Genomic DNA, 6,642 nt, shown 5'->3' with positions numbered 1-6,642 from the left:
TAGACATTTAAATCTTCAGTTGGTAAATTTTCCAAAGATAATGACTGCAGAAATAATATTTCCTTGAAGTATTTCATGTTCCTGAGGATCAGGTTCCCCCTAATAGGGTTTGTTTTCCACCAGTGTCTTGTTCTCCATTGTCACAAGTTCAATTTGATCAGGGCTTCTCTGAAGTCCAATTTGATGAACTTTTTTGGAAAACTCTGGTTACAGAAGTTATTGGGCTTTCTACTCTCATCGTCTCTTTTGTTACAAAGCAAGATCTCAGTAACTGAAGAAGGTAGGAAGGGTTTTCTTGCTTAACTATTGGCTTGGGAGCTTCTTTCATGCTTTGTTACCCATGTACATGTCTTGTAAAATATAATGACGACTGCTTTATATTTTGTGTTCCTGATCAATTGAAAACGTTTGTGGAAGCAGAGAGACTTTGCTGCTTTCCGGGGCTCCCAGTCAGAGCTAGGCTGGATTAATAATTGGTGATTTTTTTTTTTCATGCTATGCCGCTTCCTTTTTTAAAAGATCGGGTGCTAAACTCTTTAGTTTACCTGCTTCCCTCTATCATTTTTATTTGCTCGGAGTAATCAGGGATTAATGTTGCTTTGTATTTTCTTTAATTGGTGTTTTCGTTTTTCTTTTTTTTAATCCCTACGTGCTTTCTATGTACAAAGTTGTATTATTTTACGTTATATGATTTTTAAAAACTAATAAATGTAAAGTTTAAAATAAGAGAGGGGGAAAGAGAGGCCCTGGCTTGTTGTTTTTTCTTTTGGGGTGGGGGAGGGTTACATTTTGATGCTTATGTGGTGATATTCTTCTAATAAGGCCGCATAAGCTTCCATTTATCTGGGTGCCACTACCTAGCCAGGGTTATTCAACCCTTAAACATTAGCCAGCTAAAGGTAGCTAGACAACTTTATTGGGGGATATTCAGTGGGATGCCTAGCACACAGAATATCCCTAATCACTTAGCCAAATAAGATATCCATTTTACCCTTTTCGAAAACTGGCCTCAATAAAATCAGCAAGCGTTGGCGTTTTACTATTTATTATTTATATATCTTCAAGGCAGCGTCTGTGCAAGGTTCTTAGACTCCCTCGGTGAAACTTCAGCCATGGATCCCCACAAGGTGGAGGATAAATACCGGCGTCGACTGCAACTGCCAACATCTTGGTGAAATATTAAGTTTCGAGTTCGCCAGATAACACAAGGTTCCCCCTTGCCTAGCAATTCCACACTAAAAACATCAACACTCAAAACATCCATTCACCAAGCTCACACCTCACCAGACACGTTCACTCTTCCCATCAGACCATCAGTCACTACCCGACACATCCCTTCCAGTCTATCTGCCAATAGGACAGGCGAACATGCTGGCAAACTGAAATAATTCCAGCACAGCCATCTAAAAACACCACATCAACTCCAACCAACAACAAACCCTTCCCACACACACTCACCATCCCCTTCCCAAGCGAACCTACAATTCCACCACGTTCCACACTAAAGCTCCTGTTGCTGGAGTCATTTTTAATGGGCTTTTCCATTAGTACTCAATAATATCAAACCAACATAACACATTGCAAAAGCAACACAGAGTCAAAGAGCATAAACCCCAGCAAGCAGGCAAAGCACACAAAATTTAGTTTAGGAAAGCTTTACAGAAGAGGCAGGCAATGCCTCTGGCTCATCATATTCTCCTTTGGCAGTGCCAGCTGCATCACAACATCCCCCGCTCTCCCTTCCCCTCCTTCTGCCCAGCATCCCCATCTATCTCTCCTCCAGCCTTTTCCCCCCTCCACTCAAGAACAGCGTAATCTCTCACTCCCCTTCCCAAACATCTAGAGCAGGGCTTCTCAAACCTGTCCTGGGGACCCCACAGCCAGTCGGGCTGTCAAGAAATCAAACATGAATATGCATGAGATAAATTTACATATATTGACACTCCGTGGTATGCAAATGTATCTCATGCATATTCATTGTGGATCTCCTGAAAACCCGACTGGCTGTGGGGTCCCCAGGACAGGTTTGGGAAGCTCTGACCTAGATCCTCCCTCTCTCTGCCCCACCACCACAGCAGAATCCCTTTTTTTTTTTTCTCTTGCCCCTCCAACTTCAGTAATCCCTGTCTTTACTGCCCCCTCCAACAGCACCCTCTCTCTCCCCCCTCAGTCCCAGCCGTCCCTCTCTCTTCCCATCAGCCTTGGTAACTCTTTTCTTTCCCATCCTTATCGCCCGCTCTTCCCAACCCTCTAGCACCAGCAGCACCCTTCTCTCTCCCCTACCTCCACAATCGCCCCCTCCCCAGGCCCCAGCCACCTCCCTTTATCCCTCCTTTCTCTCTGCCTCTTCTAGCAGCTGTGCTTGAGGATCCTGCACAGCACAACTCGTCTTGTCCTGTGGGTCTCTTGTAGTCACAAACACGCGCAGCACTCATGTGACTCCCACGCTGCCCTGCGACCGGGGGCTTCATGCTGCGCGTTCTCCGTCTGTGGCTGGCACCACCTCGCTGGACCCAACCACTCCCTCTTCACCCAAGATTGGAACATCTGGTTTGGGCCACAGAGGCAACAGCAGGGGGACAAGGACAGGTTCCCCTTCCCTTCTGCCCACTTTCTTTGTCTCATGCCGACATTTGGAAGTGGCGAATGGATGTACCAGGGCAGCTTGTGTCCCGCTGCCATTTTTTTTTTTTTTTTTTTGCAGTGCCATAGCCAAAGCTGTGCCGCTCTAGGTAGCTGCCTAGCCAGTCCTGCTTCAAAGCAGATCCAATACTACTAAAAAAACTAACCAATGTAGAAGCAATCCTATATTGTCTACATCAATAATTAGGGAAATAATTGGGTGCAGTTATGAAAAGCTTAATATTAGTGTGAAAAGAATGATTCCATTGTGTGTACCTAAGTGAAGCAGGCTGATTTCCCTGTGGTGCAATGGCAAGGATCCCTACCTCCTGTAAATACATTGAACTGCAATATAAAATACTGACGTAGCCCTGACAAATGATCATGCGTGCACGAAGGGATGAACAAGTCTTGAAGATGTTGTGTCAGGAAAGATACTTTCTGTGAGAGCCCAGTAGATAAGCAGTTCTGGCCTGTGCAACATAGCTCCACATTAAACAAAATAAATGTTTTATTTTTTTTCTAGATATTTCTGAGGTAATTATTCTGGGAAGGGCGTTAAAAGATATTCAGCAGCTTGGTATGGTGACTCTTATTAGTCATCTGCTCCTAACTAGAAGACCGGCTGTATCCAAGCTTTGGAGGAACATGTCAGCACCTACTTTTTATGACTGGTTCCAAATAGCTTGGGACATTATGGAAATGGAAAAGCTTACTGCCTTCATCCATAACAATAATAACACATTTCTTGGACATCTGGGACATTTTTCTTCTACATTTTTCTGCTTTACAGACGTGTAAATAGCTACGGAACAACCTTTCCAAAGACTGAGATTTATTCGAAGACATTCCTCATGCAATATCGAAAGTTGAAATATCCTAAGTTAATTGTCCTTTTCAACATTTGGATGGGAACATCAGTTTTGGAAAACACGTGCATATGCAACATAATTACTGTATACTCCCCAATCTCGTGTCCTCATTCTGCAGAGGGGCACTGGGAGTGATTCAGTTCCGAGCAGGCAGGAAGCTTCACTCCAAAGCTCTTAGCATGCAATAACTGGAACCCAGAAATAAAATACTCTCCGCAAGCATAGTGACCTTCCAGATTCAGAAGGTGCAAATGGATTCACAGACTAAGGATTATGCGCATAAATATGCACAAAATGTGCCCAAACATACAGAAATGCCAGCATTTAGGACTTTTGTATGTATTTATATGTGTAGGGCCTGTTTGCCAAAAACATTCACAAACTGGCTGCCTTGCGCGTGTGCGCTTACTCTTGCAAAATCTCATGCAAATTTAAAATTGATGAACTGCTGTGAAGCAAAATCATGCAAACAGCTCATGTTGGCAATGCTAAAATACTCAAGGGAAGGCCTTTGCATAGCAACCTGACATAGTTACAGGGTACCTGATTCACTTACGGCCGAATTTTTATTCCCCTGCGCGCATAAAAAATGGGGGTTACGCATGTGACCAGGCCTTGCGTGCGCTGCTCGCATCTTCAAAGGGGTGGTCCGGGGGACGGGGAGGGGCGGGGCTGGAGGCGGCCGGTACAGCGGCCGTTTGACGCTGTGCTGCGGAGGTTTGTGCTGGCAACCTGCCGGCACGCACAAGTTACTACTGCTCCGGAAGAGGAGCAACGGGTAAGATAGGACTTTGGGGGTTAGAGGGGATAGGGAGAGGGAGAGGGAGGAGAGGGGATGAGGGAGGAAGGTTAGTTATAGGTCATTTGGAAAGTTACCACCCAGTCCGCTTCTTAATTGGAGCAGTCTGGGAGGGAAATGAGAAAAGGGACCATCGCCTCGTCACGCGTAAATTAAAAATTTACCCCCATCCCTGCATGCATGAGTCATGGGCCACGCACGGATGTTAAAATCCACCACGCATGTGCGCACGCCCCTGGTATTTTATAACACACGCACACCAATGCGTGCGTGTTATAAAATAACGCGTCCATTAGTTTAAAAATCTACCCCTAAGGGTTTTTCCCAAATGGGGAAAAGTCTCCCCATTTGGGAGAAAAGCCTCCCTCATTAATATGTGGCCCATATTAATGACAGAAGAAAAGGACCAGATGGCCCATCCAGTCTGCCCAGCAAGCTTCCTATGGTAGTATCTGTCGCGCCGAGCAGGTTACCCCCATGTTTCTCTTAAGGGCAGTAACTGCTGCTCCGTACAGTTATCCCCAAGCCTTATGATAACCATAAAACGTGTACTGCTAGCAACATTTTTACTGCGTGATGAGCCTCCTTGAAAATTCAGACAGTGCTGCTTGACGTGCTTTGCATATGGACTTGGCCGTAGAAGCAGCCCTGTGCTTTTCCCCTTATGCCTGCGCAACAGTACCCCAAACCATAAAAGTCAGGGCTCTTGTTGGTTGTCTCTGAATCGAATTCCTCTTTCCAGCAAAAAATGAGGTGTAACTGGCCACTTTCTTAAGACAAAAATGGCAAGTTCCTCACAGTAAGTCAACCTCATTGATTTGACGGTACTCCAAAAACAGGACCTTAAGGAGTCCCGACAGTTGTATCTGGCCAATTGCACAATGCAAATGTAAAAGAAAAGTGTGAAAAACTGTACAATAAATAGTTTAAAACATAGCTGATAGAGCTGAATTACAGCTTTCCAAAGGGAAAATGCATCACACCTTGAAACAAAGGGCGAAACTGTCCATAACTGCACTTATTCTTCTGGCGGCATGCATTCCCAAAGGCCAAGTGGCTTTAAGCGTTCTTCACTTGCTTGGTCACTGTGATTACAGATTTAATGCTGTACATTTTTAGGTGATCGTTTTTATTTCTGATAGTTTTTTAAAATTAACTAACCGAGCTGATTATTTTGTTCGCTTCATTTTCCCTCTCATTTAATCTACATTTAAACTCCTTTCTCCTGGCCTTTCCCTCACTCACATCTTCCCCTCCTGCGGTCCTGCTGCTCTCTCCCCGTCACTAGGGCGCTTTCTCGTGCTTTACATTCTTTGCTTGCCATCATTTCTCTTCTGTGGTGTGAATCTCCCCCAGGAATCTTTACCTCTGCCCCTGCGTTCCTCCCCTACAGCAGAACCAGGTAATCCATGGAGGTAGAGTTTACAAGTCTGGAAGTCGTGCATGAAATCTGTGACCTTAAAATGAAGAAGCACTGATGTGGTACCATCCCCACAGGCGATATTTTGTGTCATAAACCCCATTAGATTCGCTAGCAGACATCGGATGGCACTGCGGTAATAGCACCACCTAACTGTGTTCATGTTTACGGAATTTGATGAGCAAAATGGAAATGTCACAAGCTTGATTTGGAAGAAACGCCTTCACCTCTTTAAACGTCTATGAAGCTTCCCGGTGCCTTATGTGAAAGAACAAATTCACGTGGCAGTATTGTGGAAAAACAGATGCCACAAAAACTGAAATAATGTATTCCCAGCTGTATACAGCAATGTATCTGGCTGTCAACTCGGCTGCCTGTGCCCTAAGTAGGATACTTTGAAAGAATAGTTGAGAAACCAGCATATTCACCAAATCCACTCAAAAGAGCAATTATTAAATCCTTCCACGAACCAACGCACAACACCAGGCCAGGAGAATTCTATTTATCTTATTTTTATCCCAGGACCAATGTAGCAACGAACATGTGAATCTTGTGGCGTGAGTCAAATCAGCACAGCCCTGTAGAGAGGACAAATCAGCACAGCCCTGTGGAGAGGACAACTTACTATCCCTTGGCACTTGGAAGAAGGCAGCAAGCAGATCTGGCTTTCGAGATAACTAAAATACGTAAATGAATGGACAGTCAGAGCAAACGCATGCAGAAACATCTGACAAATTATTCAGGGCTGATATCTCAAAAGCCAGATCTGTTTGAGATCCTCAAGTACTGGAGCTACCTATGACCTGGCAAATGACTCTACATTGGAAATGAACACATATCTACTAATATTCCGGCATACTTCGTTTTATTTAGTGCTTTATAAAATGGTATCGCAGTACTGTAAGCCTATAGTTTACATTTAAACATTT

Source organism: Rhinatrema bivittatum, chromosome 3 (genome assembly GCF_901001135.1).
Source record: "Rhinatrema bivittatum chromosome 3, aRhiBiv1.1, whole genome shotgun sequence".
Classification (NCBI taxonomy): domain Eukaryota; kingdom Metazoa; phylum Chordata; class Amphibia; order Gymnophiona; family Rhinatrematidae; genus Rhinatrema; species Rhinatrema bivittatum.
The sequence above is the reverse complement of the archived record's forward strand: the minus strand, read 5'-3'. Positions refer to the sequence as shown.